This window comes from Carcharhinus amblyrhynchos, chromosome 11, assembly GCF_965287045.1.
Source record: "Carcharhinus amblyrhynchos chromosome 11, sCarAmb.v2.hapA, whole genome shotgun sequence".
NCBI classification, from domain to species: Eukaryota; Metazoa; Chordata; class Chondrichthyes; order Carcharhiniformes; family Carcharhinidae; genus Carcharhinus; species Carcharhinus amblyrhynchos.
In genome coordinates this window covers 60,114,821-60,139,012 of record NC_137334.1, presented here as the reverse complement: position 1 = coordinate 60,139,012, position 24,192 = coordinate 60,114,821, and the positions used below count along the sequence as shown (strand labels likewise).

General features: G+C 40.9%; 1 protein-coding gene across 6 annotated transcripts in view; it reads right to left on the bottom strand.

The window, feature by feature from the left end:
• b3galt1b (UDP-Gal:betaGlcNAc beta 1,3-galactosyltransferase, polypeptide 1b) overlaps positions 1–24,192 on the bottom strand; it is a 99,972-nt gene that overhangs the window by 22,437 nt on the left and 53,343 nt on the right. For 2 of the 6 annotated variants that reach the window (XM_080199201.1, XM_080199202.1), the window contains exons 3-4: positions 10,195–10,356; positions 2,828–2,970 (exon numbers count right to left, since the gene is read on the bottom strand). The gene's annotated coding sequence lies outside the window, so the exon portion shown is untranslated. Of the gene's footprint in view, positions 1–804; positions 883–2,827; positions 2,971–6,106; positions 6,249–10,194; positions 10,385–24,192 lie in introns of all 6 variants that reach the window. The other 4 variants (XM_080199205.1, XM_080199206.1, XM_080199203.1 and 1 more) reach the window with 4 other exon arrangements.

Genomic DNA, 24,192 nt, shown 5'->3' with positions numbered 1-24,192 from the left:
CCTGCATCATTCATACATGATTGTCACACAACATGTGCAGACATAATTAAACTTTGTTCAGAGAAAGTCCCAGCTCTTCTTTAACTGCCAAATGAACATAATCAATAGCATCCTGGACTTCAGAGATGGACAAATGATGCACTCCCATTGTTTTACCACATTGACTGGTGGCATCCATGTGTATTCTGATATTCTGGCCTGCCTTGTGAAGTAACTCTTTAGACGTTGGTATCCTTCACTTGATTCTCTTGATTTACAAATTCAATTCCACACCTAAGAGTGCTTCAGGTACAAGGTCAGAATCTGGATTGTCAGCAGTCATAACACTCCTCCATATACTATTATACAGATGAGACTCCCTGATTGGGCAGGCAATCATTACCGCTCTTTTTGGCATAGGCAATCATTACCTGACTCAGGGAGGTCATACTCCAAGAGGCCAACCTCATGGGCCTCATTGAGGTCATCAGAATGTATGTATGACTGAAATGGCCGCCAGTTGCCAGGCACTCAGCTGCCGCCTAGAAGGACACTGAGGCATAATAATTTAGGACATCCCTTACATTGACAGTCACACTGATAGTGAGAAACTCTCCAGATAGCAGAGAATGCATAACCTCTCCTTGCAGGAGGCTACATATATCTGCTACTCTCTTCTGGGAAAATCAGAGCTATTTTGTATACTTCTATGTCCCTACTTCTCCATGGTGAGCCACTGATAACTATTCTGGGTCCATGCGAAGTTTATGCTCAATCTGCCACCTATGGGTGCTCTAAGCTGCAGCTGAAACATAGTCTCCTTACTGCTCTTGATGGTGCTTCTCTTTCCCTTAATTGAATTGCTGGAATCAGCCTTGTGATTCTTCTCTTCAGTTTCTCTCTCTGAAAGCAAAGAATACATTTGGCTAAGTATTTTCAAAGAACACTCTGTTTTATCAGCTCTGGAGTTGTAAATCTTTCCATACTATTTAAGCCAAGAATTTCTGCAGTAGTTGTCGCCATTGTTGTCTGCTCTTAGTTACTGATGCTAGTGCTTGCTGCCAAGGTTTACAGAGTGCTGCTGTAAGGTCGCTTATTGTCTCTCTAAGATGTTTGGAGGCTTGCATAGTTAAACGTAAACCCATAATTATATACATTTCCAAGGTATAGCCCTGCATGGGCGCTGTCTCTATGCTGGCTCCTTGAAGACTCTATTACACAATGTACTATCATGTAACTCTCTACTTCACTATGTGGGTGTTACTATTCTCCAGTCCCACACTATCCATCACTCTACCTAAACACACTTGTACTATGCCTCCCCACCACCACACTCCTCCCCACAGTCCTTATCCAAATAACTTTACAATACAATCATTTCTTGCTACCCCGTCTGCCCCATCAAGTCTGTGACTTTATAAATTCAGACGGTCTAGAGTCTTGACAGTTCTTCCAGGTCTCCTCCTGGTCATATCTGGTGAAATGGTAGTCTCAGTTCCTTTGGATTGATTTTATCAGTTTGGCATTAAAATTGTAGCACTGTGTTTCCAAAATTTGGTTATCTCTATTTGATTCCCTTTTCATGCTCTGTCAAGTTGCATTCTGTTTTATCAACAATCAATCTGCTTTGTTTGGTGTGGAATCTTCCCATATTTTCTCAAAGTGTCAGTTTCAATGAGAAAACTGTTCTGTAGTTGTCCAGTTGCACAATTGAGTTTTCTCTCGAGAATCGCTGGCACATTTAAAACGACACAAGCAGAAATCAGTGAAATGTGGCAGCCCTGCGTGTGGGCAACAGGCAACACAATGTCTTGTGGGCCGTACTCAGAACCCGGATGGGCCACATGTGGCCCCTGTGGCTCAGGTTGCCTAACTCTGACCTAGAGCCTCTCTCAGTTCTTACAAGTACATAGTCTACATTCTCAGGGCTCCCTAATCCTCAATTCTCAGCTCCTAATGCATGCCTTGTAAATTCATCAACTCTTAGACTTTTTATTGCCTGTTAGTGAAGGAAGAGACCTGAAGCCAGTCTGTACTCAGCTTCAGATTTATTCACAAAGTGAGACATCACAAATATATAGTTCCAAGTTCTACAATCCACCACAGGTGGGTGGTTTGTAGAATTTAAATGAGTTTATACTCATTTGAAAAGAATAAAAATCAAATAGACAAGTGAATGATCCTTTAAAGGGAAAAGTGTGCCTCTGTACTCTTTTGAGCAATCAAATAACAATTAAACAGATAAACAAATAGACAACTCCTTAAAGGGGCACTTTCAAGTTACTGTAACAAAGCAAAGCAACATTGGAAACATAACAAATTAAAATAGTTTTCCTGGAGTCAATGATGTACTTCAGCCCCTCCGGTGTCCACAGTTGTGGAAGGACTCATTGTACAGATGCCACATATTCCCTTGCCAGGGACACCTGGGCATGGACATAGCCATGAAAAAGTGGAAATGGCTCCTTACATTCTTTTGTGTATAACTAATAAACAGATGCACAAGTCAATATCCATTGAGTGCCCCCTTACATACAACCACTTAACATTTTTTTTATAATTATCAACACCTGAGGATTCTCCTCAAATTGATCCCAGATCCATGCAACTGTACATTGTTTCTTGAATCTTTCTTTCTTGTGCTTCCAGATCCTAGGACCTTCTTCAAAATACTGCTGGTGCCTTTTGCAGCATTTCCAGAATCCTGGACTGCTGTGAAGTCAGTTCCTCTGATACAACCATCAGCATAAAATGCTTGTTCTTATAAAACTATTATACAGTGTGAGCAACACCATGGGAGATCTGCTATCATACAAATAAATATATATGTATGCATGAAATTGTTTACCTTAATTTTGACTTCAGGCTTTTCCCATGAAGGATTCAAATGACATCCTTCAGTCTGGAAGTAGATCATCTGATGTTAAGATCCAGTTTGTAAGATGACTTCAATTACGACAAGGTCTATTGGCAGCCTTTGATCACTCCTGACTGTTTGAAGAAACAATTATTTGAGGAAGCACTCTAATTGGTGGTATTTATTATCTAAATTAAATGCTTTATTTAAATTAGACTCTAACCATCCTTCAACACTTGACATCTTGAGTTTTGCTGAAAAATGGGATTTGTTGCCAATGTTTTTGTCTTGTATCCTTCAGGACAAATGCAAAAATGCCAAATTTCAAACACTCTCAACACCTCGACCAGAGTCAACTTACCAACCAATCAGCACCCTTTTCTCCTGTAGTCTCAATTGAGATCATCTGGAATTTGGCATTCTTGCAATTGTCCTGATGAGTATGAGATGAAAAGCTTCAGCAACATGTCTCATCGTTGAGCAATGCTCAAGTTCTGTACTGCAAAGCAACCTTGTTAATTTTGAGTAATTGTGCTATTGCAATTGAATAGCTCAGAAGCTGGCAAGAAAATGACTCTAACTACACAAAGATATGAAAACAATGTTTATTCCAAGTGTAATATTGTAGGTTATTTTTCATATTTAGATACTTAAATTGCTTTACATCTATGCTTTAAAAGGAAAGTAAGACTTTTTCTTAATAGCATGCATTTTAAGACCACATGGTATCTCAAAGCACTTTACAGTCCACAAAATACTTTGGAATTGTAGCCACTGCAATGAAGGGGACACAAGAGTGAATGTGTGGGCAGCAAATGCCTACAACAGAACTGTGATCACAACCAGACAAACTGTTACTTTGACGTTGATTGAGGAATAAATATTGGCCAGGACACCAGGGGGTAACTCTCCGCTCTTCAACATAATGCCATGGGAGCTTTTAAATTCACCAAGCAGGCAGATGAGGACTCAGTTTAACATCTCCTCCAATATCTTATGTCACTTTGACAAAGGCACATATATTAAAATATTCAAATTTACATAAGGCAGAAAAGTTTCTACCCTGTGATGATTTGAATATCTTCTGGTCCCCTGGTATTAACAGCTTTCCTTGAATGTTGATTCATGCAGATACTCTCTGAATACAGTTTCACCTATTTCATTATTTTTAATATGCCATGTATTCGAATGTCAGAATGATTTAGGAATTGGTCTGGTAGGCCATTTCCATGTAAGGCTAGTCACTTTCTGTCTTCAGAAATTAAGTTCTTCTGTTCAGCTGGAGGTCATTTCATGCAACACATGTCCTTCAATGTAAAATATTCAGAAAATCAAGAGAGAAAACTTCTAAAAAGCACAGTATTATTAATTCATATTTCTTTACAAACTGTGACTAACACACTGAAAAATCATTACACCAATATAAGAAGGGAATAATTAATTAACTTTATATTGACAGATTGGATGCTGAAAGGTGTTTTGTCTCGTAGGAAAGACTAGAACTAAGGGGCACAGTCTTTGTTTTATCTTCCCAATTGATGGAGGAGTGGGCCATGGTGTCATGGAGGGAGTGGTCCCTATGGAATGCTAACTGTGATGGTGAGGGGAAGATGCATTTCAAAGTAGCATCACGCTAGAGACGATTCTTTGAATGCGGAGGCTGGTAAGGAATAAAGTTAGTACAAGATCCTATCATGGTTCTGGGAGGAAGGGAAAGGGGCAAAGGCAGAGATGCAGGAAATGGGTTGGACACAGTTGAGTGCCCTGTCAACCACAATGGTGGGGAATCTCTGCTGAGGAGCAAGACAGACATGTCAGAAGAGCTGTTTTCAAAGATGGCATCACAGGAACAGATATGACAGAAATGGAGAAACGGGAGAATGGGATGGAGTTTTCACAGGAAGTGGAGTGTGAGGAGCTGTAGTTGAGGTAGTTGTGAGTGTCATTGGACATGGAATGAAAATTGGTGGCAATCTATTGCCAAACTAGAGCTAGAGATCAAGGAAGGGAAGGGAAGTGTTGGAGGTCGACCATGTGAAGGTGAAACAGGGGTGGCAATTGCAAACAAAAATGATCAGTTTTCCCAAGTCCAGAAGAGAATATGGAGTGGCACTAGTTTGTTCATTGATGTAATGGAGAAAGAGTTATGGGACAGGGCCCAAGTAGGACTAGAACAAGGAATGTTCCACATACTCCACAGAAAGACGGGCATGTGTACAGGTACGCATGGCATAACTTTTAATTGCAGGAAGTGAGACAAGTTAAAGGAGAAATTGTTGAGTGAGAGAATAAGTTCAGCTAGGCAGAGGAGAGTAATGGTGGATGGGCATTCTTTGGGTCCCTGTTCATAGAATAAGTGAAGAGCTTTCAGACCAAAATCAAACATTTTTTGCTTGTCTTCACTCTAGGAGACAAAGTTTCATACCAGAAATAGAGGTTAACTTCTAATAAAGCTGATAAGTATGAGAAAATTAAAGTAATGAAACTAATGACCTAAATGAGGTAATGGATGCACTGGCTATGATCTTCCAAAGTTTCCTGGATTCTGGAATAATCTCAGGAGATTGCAAGATAGCAAATAAAACACCACTATTCAAAAAAGTGGGAGAGAGAAAACAAGAGACTACTTGCCAGTTGGCCTGACATTATTCACTGGGAAAGTGTTGGAATCTATTAAGGAAGTCTTAAATAATTAAAAAGCATATTATGATACGAACAAGTTAATATGGTTTTACAAAAAGGAAATTCTGTTTGCCAAATTTTTCAGAATTTTTCGAAGTGAGATCTGATCACTTAGGTAAAGAGGAAACAGCAGATGTAGTATGCCTTGATTTCCAAAAGGTGTCCAATAAGTTGCCACACAAAAGAGTAATACATGAGATGAGAGTTCATGGAGCTGAGGATGATATATCTGAAGAGATAGAGGATTAGCTCGCAGACAGGAAGCATAGAGTAAGGATAAATTTTCCAGTTTGCAGGCTGTGGTGGAATGTTGCAAGAATGAATGCTAGGCCCTCAACTACACACAATCTATATTAATGACTTAAGACAAAGAGACAGAGAATACTGTATCTAAGTTTGCTGGTGATCCGAGGCTAAGTGAGAATAATGGGCTTGAAACCTGTCGATGGTGATGTTCAGAGAGTCTTGAGTATACTCGCACAAGGGACAAAGATCATTAGCATGCAGGTACAGCAAGCTGTTAGGAAAGCAAATGCCATATTGGCCTTTATTGCAAAGGATTGAAGTATAAGAATAAAAAAGTCTTACTACAGTTGTATAAGGTTTTGTGAGGCCAAACCTGGAATACTGAGTGTAATTTTGGATTTCCATATTTAAGGAAGGGTATACTTGCATTGGAGGCAGTACACAGAAGATTCACTTAATTCATCCTTGGGTGGAGAGTGTTGCCCTATGAAGGGAAGATAGTAAATTAGATTCACATTGTCTGACATTTGGAAGAATGACAAGTGAATGAGAAGCCCTGAAACAAGATTATGATGGGGTTTGACAGGGTAGATAGAGATGTCTTCTCCTGGTTGGGTCAAGGGGACACAATTCTGGAACAATTAAGGAGCTGATCTTTTAGGACCGAGATAACAAGAGATTTCTTCATTCAAAGGATTATGAATCTTTGCAATTCTGATGCTCCATCAGTGAACACACTGAAAGCTGAGATGGACAGATTTTTGGTCTCTTAGGGAATCAAAATATATGGGGAATGGGTGAGAAGGTGGAGTTGAAACCCAAGGTTAATCATGGTCATATTGAATGGCAGAAGTGGCTATGGTTTTCTCCTGCTCCTATTTCTTATGTTTTAAATTGTGATTCATTTATCCACCTAAGTCCAGTTTATACACGGATTCCTTAAGATCAGTTTCAAAGATCGCAACATGGATTTTAGGTGAATTACTGTAATTTTAAGTTCATTATATTTCAACTTATTTCAACAATTACACAGTTTGACATCTTCCAATTGAGGAAACCTAGAGAAAGTGTGTGAGAGATAAGTGAGATATGGCATTGGCGCAGCAAGGATATTCATCCTGATTTCATTGTTAGGAGGATTGTTAATGATTGTTAAATGGAACAACTAAAGTTGGTCCAAGTGTGATAACTGAGTTTATTTTGTCTGAGGATGTATATGCACTACAACTTTAGTGGTCTTGTTATGTACTGGCACTGTAATTGTTGTGTAATGCAGTCCTAATTCAGAACACTAGAGAGAAGCAGTTTGAGATTCACTGAAATAAAATAAAAGCTGGAAGTTCATTATTCTTTGAATGATTAGCTAAGATAAGTAATACAACAGGCCCTTCCCTTAGTCTGAAAATTGGACTTCAACACACATGCAACAAACAGTTGGAAGCAAGAATATTTCTTCAAATCCCACAAAACTACAATTGCCCAATTCAATGGAAGTGCACATCTGGATAGGGATGTCGCACTCCTAAACTGATCCTTTTTATTCCTGTTTTCAAGTGTATCATGGACCAATATTTCCCCAACTGAATGCACTTTCCCTTTATAGCAAATATAATGGTAAATATATTGTTCATATTCATAAGAACATAAGAAATAGGAGCAGGAGTAGGCCATCCAGCCCTTCGAGACTGTCCTGTCATTCAATAAGATCATGGCTGATCTGAAGTGAGTCAGTTCCACTTATGCGCCTGCTCCCCATAACCCTTAATGCCCTTATCGATCAGAAATCTATCTACCTGTGACTTAAACATATTCAACGAGGTAGCCTCCACCACTTCAATGGGCAGAGAATTCCAGAGATTCACCACCCTCTGAGAGAAGAAGTTCCTCCTGAACTCTGTTCTAAATTGCCCCCCCTTATTTTGAGGCTGTGCCCTCTAGTTCTGGTTTCCTTTTTAAGTGGAAAGAATCTCTCTACCTCTACCCTATCTAGCCCCTTCATTATCTTGTAAGTCTGTATAAGACACCCCCTCAGCCTTCTAAACTCCAATGAGTAAGTGCCCAATCTACTCAATCTCTCCTCATAAGCTAACTCCCTCATCTCCGGTATCAGCCTGGTGAACCTTCTCTGTACTCCCTCCAAGGCCAATATATCCTTTCACAAATAAGGATTAACCATTAAACATCTGTATCTGAAGATGTCCTTATTGATGTCCTTATATCTTCACAGTCTTCAATTGGAGGGTAAGAGTGTTATGTAGTGGAAAGAGTTGTATTCTGATTAACAGTACGCCAACATGTGACCCATCTTTATACCAAATAGGTTGTGTTATGTTTCAGAGAAACCAAGAGAGTGTTTTATGGCTCCCACAAACTGTGCTGATGCCAGTATAAAGCAAGAAAACTACAGATCTGGGGAGTGGGGGTACGTACCCACAGTCATTGAACACCAGTATTCCACTGAAGGTCAAACAGAATTCGGAGCAGAGCTCTGACCTCCACTTGTCAGAACGATTGGGTTTGCAGCATGAATCCAGTACCTTCTAACTCCAAGATGGAATGTGTAAATCAAGCTTTGTTTCAGAGAAGCAGACAAAGAAAATATTGATGGCTTGAAGAAATGGTTTTCAAAGATCCCTCCAATGCATTCATCAATACAAGGGAAACAAAAATGCAAAGGTGATTGGAAGATTTAGATTACAAATAAAATAAATTGATGACCAGTGTTGCTTGGAGCCAAATAAAGTCTTTTTTTTTCCAGAGTTAACTGTTCAGTCACATTTGTGGTTAGTTCTAAACTAATTTTTAAACTAAAAAGCAAATTGTTCTTTGGGTATCCTTGGTTTCTTTCCCGCTCTGTGATTGGAGTTGAGAAAGTGATCGATGTGTTGAGGCAAAATGTGATATATTCTCACACTTTTAGCCAAGGAACTGCATGTCACTGCTTGTTTAATTTACAGGAGGGGAAGAAGGGAGACAAAGGTGTGAGGAGAATCCAGTTGGCATCAGTATTCTGAGCAGCTTTAACGATGAAATGAACAGATGCAAGGCTGAAGTGATTTTTCTTGCTTTGCAGCCTGTGAAGTACTGGCAAAAAACTCAAGCTCAAGACCAAGTTTAAAGAAAGAAATACTTTGCCTCACCAAAGATTCTATGCTTAATACATCTTATAAAATAATATTAAGCTCACCTTGCAATTCTTAATGTTGTTCTGGAAACACTGTAAAATTTAAAACACTGATTCTATTGTGCAAATGTTCCATGGTAAATCTAATAAACTGATAATACTTGAAGAAATACAAGTGTGATCACTGGAGGTTGTATATGTGTCATGTATTACATAACTGTGTTCAGCTGACATTTTTAAGAATTGCAAATAATAAAACCATCAATCTCCCTTTCAATAAAGACTTTGCATTGTAGAAAACATCTCTGTATACCAAAGAATAATAAATCCAAAGGGCTTTAAATAGAAGCAGCAAATAAAACTATAAAACCTTGAAAAGCTTGTCAGTGAGGGCCTTTTATTTGGCTATGAGAATTAAAAAGATTTTAATACAAATGGTTTCTTCATTCTGTGACCAATCAGGTGCATCACAGAAAGAGTTTTGACTGACTCAGATATTCAAAGAAGCAACCTTCATGATGGAAACCAAATGCCAGCTGGCTGAGGGCTTCCACAATACTGGACCATTCATTGCAAGGAGATAAGTAAGAGAGAAGCCCCAGTTACATGAGGTGGGCAGCGGGGATGCAAAAATGAACAGGAGTTTATCTTTGGGATCTTCTTTGGCTGGATGACTGGCTAATGCTGCTCAGAGAATACATGGCACCTACTCAGTCCAGTTCACAACAACCAGGGTCTCGGGTAGCTTATAGGATCCCCATTAGAATTTCAGATGACCCTATCACCCAAATTGGGATCCATCCAACTTCAGATAGCAGTCAAATAGCAGACTGTTGTAGCCACAGGCAGTGGATCTACCCACCACTTCTGAGATGCTCACTGTTGCTAGGTGGGAGGCCTGAAACTGCAGCCTTGTAATTTGATTCCCTTGCTGTGTAGTTGTGTATAGTTCAATCTGTACCAGACAGATAGGGTTTGCAGGTACTATCCATGCCTTTGCTAAATTGGTTGGGAAACAGAATGTCAGCTTTCAGCCCTCCCTTTTATCTCCCACCCGTGTGAGATTAACAAATGTGAGGATCTGCGACAGACTGTCGGATCACGTGATTGTCAATAGACCACCCCAATATACAGATGTATCCTTCCTTTGTTATTAAATCATCAGATGCAATCCTCCTTGATAAATAAATCCATCTCCATGAAATTCTGAGTGATTAGGGTTATGTTCCAAAATTAAGTATATTTATGATACCCACAATGAATCTAAAGGTGACTGTTAAAGCGAAAAATCAGAAAGGCTTCCTACCTTTATGGGCTGGATTTTCTTAATTGCAGTATCTGGAGAATGCTTAGTTTCCAGCAGTGGTGAAGGGGAAAAATGGGAGAAAGAACAGAGGCCCAATGCATTAGGTCTGTACCTCCATGAAATTCCCTTGGGATCTCCAGTTTGACCTTGGTAGCTCTGTAACTGTAGTGAGCGTCAGGAAATTAAGTTACTAGAAGTAAAAAGAGGTTGACATCAGATGAGGCATATTATTCAGCTCCTGAACTTAACAACTATACCTAACCATTATTGCAAATGATTTCATCACCACACACTGTCTAAACAAGCTAATGTGAAAAACAGACTTAAAAGGAACAAATCAAAAATGTATTAACCAGCAAACAAAGAGATAAATAGATTAAAGCTGACTCAACAACTTCACACTATGTACTTTAAAGAATTATAGATACAAAGGAGAGAATTCAAAACAAAAACATGAGCTCAGCATTGAAAGAATGGCTCTACACTGCTCAACCTGCTCTTACAACACATATGATATAAATTGTAATGTTCTTTCCTGCCAGTCTTCAAATGTAACAATACTCTTTATTTAGAATCATAATGGCTACAGCTCAGAGGAGGCCATTTAGCTTGCTGGATCCGTGCTGGCTTTCCATAACAGCAACTCCATTAGTCAGATTCTCCTGCCCTTTCCCTGTAGTTCAGCATTTATTTTGTTCTTCTGATACCTATCCCAATTCCCATTTCAAAGCCACAACTGAATTTATCTCCACCACATTCTCAGGTAATGCATTCCAGACCCTAACCTCTAGCTGTTTGAAAAAGTGTACCTCATGTTGCTGTGCTTCTGTTGCCAATCATTTAAATCTGTGTTGCCTGGTTCTTGATCCTTCTGCACCAATGGGAACAGATAGTTTCTGGCTACTCTCTATAGGCCCCTCATGATGTGAACACCTCTATCAAAGCTCCTCTCAACTTACTCTTCTCTAAGGTGAACAATACAGACTCTTCAAATCCACGTTAAGCAGTGTCTCTGGTTCTGTACTCCCTCTGGAATCGTACTCTTTTAGAATCTAAAATATTGAGGATTAATGCAGCAAATACACTGCAAATCAATTTGATTCTTGTTAGGGTCCTGGACCAGAACCCTTAGGTATATTATGAAGCCAGAATAGACCACAACAATTTTTCTATTTTGGCATTAATGTGAGGATAGAATACTTTGCTCCAAGAGCAAATCCACGGGCAAATTAGATTTATTTTTCTCGTAAAACAAACTTTATTTAGAACAGTTGAAATATAACTCTGACAAACAAATCAGCTTAACTCTCAGCAGTTGAGCCACATTTAAATAACTTTAATTTAGAGCTTATCACCGTTTCCATTCCAAATAAGCAACATTTCTTTTATAGACTTACAATGCCACTTTAAATAGTTAACATCTGTAAATATACTTGCTATTATGTGTAGTCAGTCTTGAAGCTTTCAGAGAGAATGCACTTCAGTGCAGCTTATAGAACTCTGACTTTAAACAAACCCCAGCCAGAACTGAAAAGCAGTTTCTTTCTGTTATAGACCTAGCTCATTTCATTAACCACTTCATCACATGACCCTGCTTATCTACACACACATTCCATTCCTTTAATTAAAACCCTCAGGGGAACTCTCCATCCAGAAACAAAAATCCATTAATTTTATCCTAAATAAATACTACATGGCTAAAATGAGTAATTATCCTGCTCTCCCAATATCCAAACTAAATGCTTTCCAGGCACACTGACTGCTTGCAGAATAGAGCTGAATCTGTAAACAACTCCTTTAAACATAAATATATATATAGCAATAGCATATTATCATCACACGCTGGAGATTGGAAAGATTTTAAGAGAAATAATTTGGGAAAAAAATTAACTTGTGTGAATTCAATGCTTTGAAACCCAGCCAGCTGCAACTGACATACAATCCCAGGTACATTGCCTGAAACTGACGGGATAGAATGGTGTTCCATTTCAATTTCAAAGCAGAATGCCTGTCAATCAATGGAGAGGAGAATGTGCTAGGTATTCTTTAAACTTTCAAAAACAGCTTTTCTAAAACAGCCAAAGTTACCAGTCAATTTAAATCATAATACAAAACATGACAGTAGGCCTGACAGGTTATTTTGTTTTCTTATTTTTTGATGCATTATGGTGCTTTGGACAATTGGAAAATTCCTGTAATATATGATAACAATTACACAATGTTGCTCAAAGTCAGGGTCAACTTACCACTGCAGCACAAAAATTTATTATAAATCACCGAATTAAAATCACCATATAATGGTGACATTTAAAGCCTTCAAAACATTTCACACTTTTTACCTTTCAGAATATTTTTTGAATTGGATTTCAATTAATGTCACATCATCTTACTCTTATGTGGCTATCTTTCTCTGCAGTTTACTAAGCTTACTTATCATGGTTTGTATGTTTGCATAGGTGCACATAAATCTAATTGAGACCGATCCTCAGCCTGGCCCCACTTAATATATTACTTTATCCTATTCAAATGCTATCCATCTCTCCCAGACCTTCTTTCACCTTTTTTTCTCCTTTCTAATGTTACAACTTCTTTCAAGTTAGTTTAAACCCTCCCCAACACATTAGCAAACTGTCCCTCCAAGATCATTGGTCCTGGTTCTGTTTAGGTGCAAATTGTCCAGTCTGAACATGTCCCACCCCACCCAAATTGGTCTCAATGTCCCAGGAATTTAACGCTCTCCCTCTCTTGCACCATCTCTCTAGCCGTACATTCATTTATTCTGTCCTATTTATAGATACACGAGCACGTGGAAATGAGCAGCTGTCTTTATGTGTTTTATTTAGTCTTTATGTTGCATGCCCCTTCTTAACTCTAAAAAAGCACGGTCGCTAAAATCCCTTGGCATTAAACATAAATATTCATAGCAAAGAATTTTAAAAATAATATTACTTTTCACTTTGAAGGAAACATCAAGTCACTATTCATCTGTGTAATATAAAATCAGATTAATGACTAAGGTATCAAATATTAATAGTGACCATAATGACAAAACATATCCATTGTGCCTCTTGAGGTGCAGGAATTAATTACAGTAATTTCAGTTCTATCTTTATAATCTCTTGAGCCTTAATGAGTTCTTTGATGTATTGTATGGGAGTACGTATTGTTGTTTTTCAATTAGTTCCTAATCTATTTTTGATTTATTGTATTGATATAAGCAATGCCACAGAAGATGAAATTACAGTTTAGATATAGATTAAAGAAATAAACAGTATATTTTCAGTATCATGTTAATGACATTCACTGAAATATTTTCTTCACAAGCTAATGTAGTTAATCTTTTGTCATTCACTGTTGCTTTCAAAATACAAATTTACTATTAACTCTATTTCATGGATTGAAAGGAGGAGCTGAAAGCCTATTTATTTTTTCATTCAGTTTTGCCTCAATCATCCCATGTAGGCAATCCATTTAAAGACTGGGGGCAATGCTTCCCAAAAATACCAAGTGCCCAATAAGCGGAAAAATAGGAGAACTTCCTGCCTGCTTTCTGGGCATGTTTAGTTTCACGAATCTCCAGCACTCTGTTCTCCACAAAGTGCCTCAAGGAGATTCATGCCAGTAAATGGGAGGGCGGGACATATTCCCACTTGAGAGGTCAGAAACAGCATGCTGAGCAAGCCACGGTGCACGTGCCGTGCTGATCTGTCAATGGGGAGATTAGCGCGTGCGCACTGGCCCCTCCTCCAATCACCAGCCCCCAGACCATCGGTCTCCTTCTCCCGATCACTGGTCTCCTCCTCCCCCCGATCGCTGCCTCCTCCCAATCCCATTGGTCTCCTTCTCCTGATCACCAGTCTCCTTCTCCCAATTGCCGGCCTCCTTCTCCTGATCACTGGCCTTCTTCTCTCAATTGCTGGCCTCCTCCTCCCGATCGTTGCCGGCCTCCTTCTCCCGGTCACCGGCCTCCTTCTCCCGGTCGCCGGCCTCCTTCACCCGGTCGCCGGCCTCCTTCTCCCGGTCGCCGGCCTCCTTCTCCCGGTCGCCGGCCTCCTTCTCCCGGTCGCCGGCCTCCTTCTCCCGGTCGCCGGCCTCCTTCTCCCGGTCGCCGGCCTCCTTCTCCCGGTCGCCGGCCTCCTTCTCTCGGTCGCCAGTCTCCTTCTCATGACCACCAGTCTCCTCCTCCCAATCGTTGGCCTCTTTCTCCCGATTGCTGGTTTCCCAGCACCGCCACCCCCACCACAGATCGCCAGCCTGCCTGACATCCTCTGCCTGTGGCGTAGCCAGTCCAACCCCCATCCCACTCTAGGTCTCGTTACAGGCCCCCACTGATGTCCCAAGATGCACTGTGCTACTCAAGCAGTACAGCAGGCCAGGAGAATTGTCCCCATAACGTCTGTTTGCTGCCTTCTTCTTCAGATGTAATGGTAAACTTGCAGGGTAAATGGCTACTTGTACCATGCCTACTATGCTATTGGTTGGTCTTTTAAGTACAATACACACCAGGTAAACGTGAACAGGTCTTTCATGGTTAGTACTATCTGCATCACAGCATCAATGATCTGTATACATGGACCTCTAAATTTCCACTGTTCCTAGCTTTTCATCGCTTAAGTAATACTCAGATTGAACCCTTTCCTCCCAAGATGATCCTGACTTGAAACATTGACTCTATTCTCTCCTTACAGCTGCTGTCAGACCTGCTGAGATTTTCCAGCATTTTCTATTTTTGTTGCAGTTTCCAGCATCCACAGTATTTTGCTTTGACCTCACACTTAGCTATAAAAAAATTCAACTGGCACAGCCCCATCCAACAATTTAATCTATCAACGTCTGTTTGCAATTATAAGATCACAGCACACCACTTAATGTACCACTAATCCATGTGGCATCAGCAATCTATGAGAAAGCTTCTAACGTGCCATTTCGCATCTTCTCCCAACTCTATCAATCTAGCCACCAGATCGACTCAACTCTTACCAACTGTTGATCAGCAGCCATCAGAGTCAGCAGTGTAATGATCAAGTAACAAGTTTCTGCTCCCACCATGCTCTCATGAGGCAACAGTTAATTCAGAAAGTTCAACAGTAAACTGTTGACTATATGGACAAATATTTAATACATGTGCAGTTTACAGCCAATATATTTTTTAAATGACTGCATGACGTTTGATTTATTACGATTCTCTCTCAATCATTTTTTCTCAGCTCACCGCTGCTGTATGTCTGAACTTGATCCTTCAGTTTGAGTTATCAGCACACTGGAGGTGTTGCAAAACTGAATTTTCAGCAATGTCATCAATAGAAATAAAGCCAGGATGGTATGAGCTTGTGATCATGACAGAATTGTTACTCACAGCAGCAACATGTTTCACACTAAATCAGCAAAAGAAACATGAATGTTTAATCATATAACTAATTCTTATGCAGAGAAAATATTTTTGCTGTGTTCTGCAGATGCTCCGCAGAATTTTTACCAACACAACAGAGGTCGTCAGAAGCAAAAAAATGTTGAGAATCCCATGTCTAAGTCATTAATAAATATAGTGGGTATTTGAGGTCGAGCAAAGATCAGTGTTGGAAAAGCAGGTCCTCTTCTGTCTAACACCTTTATTATGGTAAATGACATCCATACAAATGATATTTCATTTCCATATGCTACAGAAACTATAAAGGTACCAACATTTTCATGGTTTGCATCACACCTGCAAAAAGGAACAGTGCACAGAATATAAAACTTGCAAGTACATGACGATAAATTCAACAATTTAAATGCCATCATTAATCTTTCCTGATTACAAATTGTTGTAAAATGGGGTGCACTCAAAAAACTGAGTACAAAGCTAGGAGTTAGGTGAGTGGGAATCTGGTTAAAGGACAGAAAGAGCATCCCGTAGGAATTGGTTCTTACAAGGAAATAAGTTAGCTGTTTGATAAGTCTCAGGTAGGGATAAGGTCTGTCCCAGTACTAAAGTTTAAAATAGTACAAATTGTTTGTAAAGTTAAGAGAAAATATTAAAAAGGAACATGTATAAGTGAATAATATAACTAAAATGGTTAAAAACATATTAAGGATGGCAGGACAGATGGTGTGTCAAGGCACGTGGGGGTTCCTGAATAACATAGTGATCCAGGGCAAACATGTCTGCAGTAAGTGTTTGTCACTTGAGGAACTTCGGTTCAGAACTGGAGGCTGAACTACAGACACTGTGACACATCACGGAGGGGGTAAGCGATCTGGATGCTTTGTACTAGCGGGCAGAACCACACTCCTTAAGGTGAGATCTGATTTGGTCAGTGGTCAGGAACAGGAGAATGTGACTGTGAGTGAGGCAGGTAAGAGGACCAAAGTATCAGCCTCTGAAATTGTTCAATAGGTTTGAGGGTGGATGAGCAAACTGACCCTGACATCATGTACAGGAGGTAATTCAAATGGGAGGAGTAAAAAAGAATGTAGCAGTAGCAGGGGAGAGCATAGTGAGGGATTGATACTGTTTTCCACAGCAAACAGTGAGAGTCCAGGGGCGGGATTTTACAGCCTCACCCACCCCGAGACCATAAAATCCTGCCCAAGATCAACAGATCTTTCCATGATCCGTCCCTCACCACTCCGATTCCTGTGGCAGGTGGGACAGCAAAATTCCAGGTGTCTCTGTTGCCTTCCCAGTGCCTGGCTTTGGGACATCTGCTTAGGGATGGAGAGCAACTTGCTGTAAGAGGGGCAGGATCCAGTTGTCATGGTCCGTGTGGATATCAATAACATAGATAGAATTAGGGAAGAGGTTCTGTAGGGAGGGTAAGGGTAGCTGGGCATTAAATGTAAAAGATTATGATCTCTGGATTATTACCTAGGCCATGTGCAAATTGGCACAGGATACATAAAATTAGTGACTTGAATACATGGTGACTCAAAGACTGGTGTGGGAGAAGTACCAGTTTGTGGAGCACTGGCATCAGTTATGGAGAAAGTGGGGGCTATAGTTTGAGTTGGCCTAGACCTGAACTGTACCGGCACCTGTGTTCTTGCAAAGTGCATAACTAGGGAAGTAGAGAGAGTTTTTAACTAAATAGGGGGGGCCAGAACGATGCAGAACGATGTGGTGTATCAAAGAGTAGAAACAAGGTTAAGAAAATAATAAAATGGGAAATGAGGTCAGAGAAAGGCAGGAAGGATTAGCGAGAAAAAAAACCAAAGAATGCACCAACAATCAAAGGGGTAAATCTCCTAGTTCTGCCAGCTACTATGGGAACTATCATGGCCGGGATGGACAATTGAAAGGTCCACTGACCTCAGACGGTAGATGTTGGACAGTCAAAGCCATGCTCCACTAGGTGAAGATAGTGAAATCTGGGTGTCACATGTAAGAGTCTTTTTGTAGCATCAAATCCAGATGAGTTTCTGATGTTCAGAGATCCCTGAGCTACTGCAGGTCCATGGGCAGATAACGGACGAGTCCATGCAGCACATGTACTCCTTGCTGACTCAGGGTTTTGAGCATTATGAGTCCCTCCATTGAGAGAATGGCCAACATCTTGCAGAAGAATGGGCAGAACCACTCTGAGTTGATTCAGGAACAGCAGGCTGGCAGGCACAGTAAGAGTGGGGCTCTCTGCAGCATAATCCACTCAGTACTGTTGATGATACAAAGGTGCCAAGAATGGATGCCAGCTGTGTCCCAGTCAGTGGCTTTAGTGTGTAAGGGCATGATGAAAGCACCAATTCAATCAAAAAAAGGCTGATGAAGGGTCCTGGCAATAAGGCAGAGAAGCCATAATGAGGGATGAATAATATTGGCTCTTTGCCATGGCATACTGTCAATGGCGCTGCCAAACTAAGCCATTTAATGGTCCTGTCATTCCCAGTAAAGGCATGCCCTATTCATTACTTCAACCATGTACTTCGTTCCTGTGGAAGCTGCTGGAACAATCTATTAATAGACACTTGCAATATGGCTAAGATGGCTGCCAAGAACAAGGTGAACTTTGCAATTTCAACACAGACCCTCCCATGCTTCTGTGAAGTTCTGAATTGAATCTCCTTTGAGTGTACACACATCTAGACAGCACCCCTCTTTGGAATTCACATTTACCATCGTTTCTGGTTTCCTCCAAACACAGAATCAACGGACTCTTTGATTCCATTACAGAATATGGAGTCTAGGTTTGGTAGTAAGAGTGAAAGTCAGAGTGATTTCATTGCAGGGCAGAAATGCTGACTCTGCACAACCTTGCACTGGTCAGCTCATGAACTGTGCATCCATGCAGAGCATGGAAAATCTCATGGCGGGACGGATGTGAAGTTGCTGTCCCTGCTGTTACCTCATGGGGTTGAAAGTCCAAGCGCCATTTTTATAGGGCAACTGGACAGCCTGCACTATCCCTTCCACTTTTGCCCAACTACAGCTCCATCTCACTCTAACCCGCTAACCCTTCCATGTTTGTCATAACTTGCACTGTACCCACTCTCAAGCATAGGCTGACATTACAGACCAATGAGGACAATGCAACTCATCATTAATCATGGAAGAAGTCTATATCACCAGGTGTGTGCCACTTATGTGCAATTGTATAAGTGAATGTAATTCCAGTGAGGTTGCCTCTTAATCAGCATGCATGACTTGCTAATGCATACAAAGGGCTTTTGGACATTGTTTGCTGGGAAGCTCAACCTGCTTTTAAAGTCCCAATAACATAATTGCTAATGTTCATCCCACCTTCAAGAAGTTGATATTTTGCCTCATGCCACATTAGGTTCCCTTCATCCACCAAGTTCCATGCAACTGGGAAGACTGGAAGCTCCCACCCTATGTCTCTAAGTGCACAATTTAACAGAAGAGAGCCAATGAGATCAGCTATCCATAAATTGTGAAAGGCTATCATCTAATTCCTCAGCTCTGACGAAGAGTCATTCAGGCTTAAAACATTGGCTCTGTTCTCTCTCCACAGATGCTGTCAGACCTGCTGAGATTTTCCAGCATTTTCTGCTTTTGTTTCAGAGTCCAGCATCTCCACTAGTCTGTTTTTAACTAACTCCTATTGTCTCCTGATGGTTTTGGACTTTTTAACCAATTCTGTTTGGACAATACGGATATTTGTCATGTGATCAAAACTGGCTTGAGATAACAATTTTTATCTAAAGACCCAAAGAGTCTGCTCAGCCTACAGAAGAACACCGCAAGCCAAAGCAGCTACAGAAAAGACATGCCATCTTTGCCTTTTAAGAACCGGGAGGAGACAAAACCTTTCAAAGTTTCCCAGCCTTATTCTAAAACTCCAAGTCCATCTCTAAAGAAATTTGACTCTTCATTGCAAGCCTACTTGTGACACTAAAATATTTATAGGATCAGGCAAAAACCACAAGTGTCTAGCTTTGTAACTTTTTAAGCAAACACCTCCTTGAGCAAATCCTGCAAAAATGTGGATTTCTGACTTCAGCTACTTGAACCCATCTGAACTACAATCCAAGAGTAGACAGAGATTCCTTTCTTTACTGGGGCTGCAATGACTCTCATCACCTACAACAAGCCAAAAACATGGATTATTAACTCTTCTTTCATCTCATAGAAGTACATTATCTTCTTTAGTTGTAACTTTCTTAAGTGTATGGTATGTGATTGATATAGTGTTTAGATTTTCAGGGTGTGTGTGTGTGAATAAATAATCCTCTTTAATTAAACCACAAAATTCTATTGCTGGTTCTTTAAACTGATCACACAGTAGAAAGAACTTAGAAACACACACATCCATCCTTTCAAAATAAAAACACACATGATTGTGGACAACAAGGGAATGAAATTGAGGGTTTCTGTTCATCTCTCCTTTTCTGCCTATAACAGTCTAATTAAGGTCATTTTGTCCACAATGAAGCAACACTGCAGATTCCTTTGGTAGGGATGCCTCCTTAAATCAGCACGCTATGGCCAACAGAAGAACTCCATGCTGGAAATGACTGCCCACATACCCAAGGATAAATTGTTGTGGCTTAACCACCTAGCCACTGCATCCCCAAAGCAGGAGGGCATCTTGGCACTGAGGCATCACCTCCCTCATGGTGTAGTCTCAATAATAACCACCCCTAACAGTGGCCTCTGATTGGGCCAGCTGCACTTGGGGCAGAATGTCATCTTCAATTGGCTAGTGGCTCTGGCAGCAGCCTGTTAATTAGGTACTAGTGGCAAAATGGAGTCCAGCAGTCCTGCCAACCGATAGAGCGGGGTTGACTCCTGCTTTTGGATTCAGCCTTGGGACTTCAACTTCCCTGGAAGAATTGAGACCAACATCATCTCAATTGAAATGGTTTTATCCTGTTGTAAACTAATATCTCAGTACATTACTAAGACAGGGACCAGATTCTGCAATATTAATACAATCCAAGGCTGCAAAATATGTATTGCTGAACCTACAGCTCATTCCAAAAATGAAGATTTTTTTTGTCTGTGAGTTCCTAAGTATCTTCTTTTCTGACAAAGCACATTCAAGTGTTTGATTGCTTCCTACTTTGGTGAGTGTTTACGTGTGTGAGAATGAGGAACATCATAGCTTAACAATCAAGTTAACCCAGCTGACCTTTGAAAATGAACATGCTTTAGTACTCGCTGACTTTAAATCAAGGAAAATAGGAATATCAATCCAACCAATCAATCCATGAAATGAAATACATGTTTGAAAACAGGAACTGGAGGTACTGGTGTTAATGAAATGATTTATTGAAAAGATGAATATGGTGTCCATTGTTCTTTCACATCTTGGAATTTAACTTGAATCAAACTCAGAGAGAATAAACTGGGCTCCCCAGTATCAGATTGAGTGAACCCTAAGTTGCACTCAGGAAGCCCTGTGTAAGTTCACAGGAAAGGTTTGCACAGCAAATGACTCCTCCCCACAACTACCCAAGGCTCCACCCAAAGCGGGAAATCTCCCCTCACCTATCCCATTGTCTGATTCCTCCCACCAATCACCTGCTGATCTGTCCCATCCCCCACTCCCAGCTCACTGCCCCCATGGCCTGGCCCACCCATTCCCTCCTCCTATGGCCCGACCTCCAACTGCCATCAGCCTACCACCCACACCCACCCCCTTCTCCCAAGGCCGGACTTCCCATCCCCCCAATCAGCATGTGGTATATACCATCCATGATTCCCCACTCAACCCACAGCCCCATGAACTGACCCACTCATCCCTTTCCTCCGATCACCCTACCTCCTATCCCCCCACTCCTTCGTCCAATGAACCGGCCACATATCGGCCCATTGGCCCATCACCAATTCCCCTGAACCCACCGCCACCCGTGTGGCCTGACATCTCCTGATCATCTCCCTCTCATGATCCAATCTCCGATTTCCCCTGCTCTTACCTTAGACAGTTACTTTCTCCTTGGCCAGCCAAGCACCTTTAAATTCAGATGGATCTTTAAACTTATCTGGTGTTGGCAACCAGTGCCGTAACTGGTGCCTCTTCACTTCGACTCTTCTGCATTTCTACACAGAGCACTGAAGACACACTGAAATGCCTAGGTGTCCCCCTGCCTTAGTTGAAAGATTAGGGAAGACAGCATCGAAAAAAAAATTGGTGCAATTCATTTTGCACTGATCAGCAATCAATGCTGAGTGTCACACTGAGGAAATTCAGGGTCACTGTTTCTTTCTGCCTGACGTATGTGTTCGACGTGAAGTGAAGTGGACCAAACTCATGCAATCGCCTGCAGGCTCACTTACATTCTTTGCAGTTACTAATATTTTTACATTCCTGCTGGTCAAGGTCATTCTGGTTGTAATACTGCAGGATAATAGTTTTAGTTACAGCAAAGTCACCTTTCTGCATGTTACAGTAACAGGTCAAGCACTCCATCTATTACATTGCATAAAATTACCCACACTTTTACAGTCCCTTTCAAAATATCTTGGATCTAAAATTGGAGTAGACCTCCTCCAGCATCCTAGGAGAAATAGCTACAGATTGATCCCTGAGATGAGAGGACTATTCTATGAGGAGGATTGAGCAGAATGGTTCCACAATCTCTGAAATCTAAAAGGGATGAGACGTGAAGGACATTAAATTCTGCGGGACATTAGCAAGGCAGAGAGATTATTTCCCTTGGTCAGAAAATCGAAAACTACAAGTCACAGGGTGGGATTTACTGGGATTTATTTAGCGAGGTAGCCTCCACCATTTCAACGGGCAGAGAATTCCAGAGATTCACCACCCTTTGAGTGAAGAAGTTCCCCCTCAACTCCGTTCTAAACCGCACCCCCCTTTATCTTGAGGCTGTGCCCCCTAGTCCTACTATCCTTTCTGAGCGGGAAGAGTCTCTCCACCTCTATCCTATCCATCCCATTCATCATCTTATACATCTCAATGAGATCTCCCCTCATTCTTCTAAACTCTAACGAGTACAAGCCCAATTTATTCAGATGATTGTCAATCATCTGAACTCTCTACATCAGCGGGCTATGTGTACTCAATAGATGAGTATTTTGAAGCCTGAGATTAACAGACCTTTTGGGATTAAGGAGGTGAAAAGATAGAAGGATGCTTGGGAAAATGGAGTTGCTGTAGCATATCTGCCTCAATTTTATGGAATGATGGCGCTGGAATGAGGGGTTGTTTGGCTTATTCCTGTTCCTATTCTTTAATATTCTAATATAGCATTACTTTTTAACTTAAGGAAATTTCAAAACACTTAACGAAAATTAGGTGTCCGCTGGATAGAATTGATGGTATAACACAGGGCAGCACAGTGGTCAATTTAGACATAGCAATTGCAATGAGTAAATGCCTATATACTGTGTTCGTTGAAAGGTGAATGTGTGCCAGGACATTGGCAGAGTTCAACAATTCCGACAGGACATTTTATGCCCACCCGGGGGAACAGATGAGACTTCAGTTTATTATCTCAACTAAATGTCAGGATTTCAAACTGTACAGCATTTCCTGAGTACTACACAGAAAAAGCTTGGCCCCTGAACAAAAATGCAAATTCAAAAAGTATCATCAATCATTCCCTTTTACGAAAGGTAAACCAATGTCAAGATGCACAAACATCAGCACTTCCAGCTGACTCTAGGTATGCCTTTAGTAGCACAGGCACCTGCCGCTGTTCTGATATTTAATACCTCAGAAACATGCAAAGGTGCCTTTCATCAGGTTTTGTGTGTGAACAGGTCTTTTTCTGAAAGCTTTCTGAAAATGCAGTTTTAAGTTTCCAGCTTGATTTCAGTTTCCAGTTTTCTGTAATGGCACCCACAGGCTTGATTGACAGCACACAGCACAGAGAGCAGTCAGCCAGCCAGGCAACCAAGTATCGAACAATTAAATTTTCCCATGCAAAATGAAAAGACCTAATTCTAAATTGAACAACAAACCTTATGTAAATCAAATTATTTCTTACAGTTAGAACCATAGAAAACTATAGAAAATTACAGCTCAGAAACAGGCCTTTTGGCCCTTCTTGTCTGTGCCGAACCATTTTTTGCCTAGTCCCACTGACCTGCACTTGGACCATATCCCTCCACACTCCTCTCATCCATGAACTCGTCCAAGTTTTTCTTAAATGTTAAAAGTGACCCTGCATTTACCACTTTATCCGGCAGCTCATTCCACACTCCCACCACTCTGTGTGAAGAAGCCCCCCCTAATATTCCCTTCAAACTTTTCTCATTTCACCCTTAACCCATGCCCTCTGGTTTTTTTCTCCCCTAGCCTCAGTGGAAAAAGCCTGTTTGCATTCACTCTACCTATACCCATCAAAATCTTATACACTTCTATCAAATCTCCCCTCATTCTTCTACCTTATTCAAGTTCAGTGTTCATTTCCTCCAAGCACAGAATTGGGTTGGAATTTTCCAACCGTTCATGCCAACGTGATTTTCCTAGCTTGCTACAGTGCACCAGACTTGTCTTTTCACCAAATTTTCCATCTTCACTGCAGCAGGAGTATGGTGTGAATGGGTGTTAAGACTTGGTCTTTGAAATAGAAGGTCGCCAATGACAGTGCTGACAT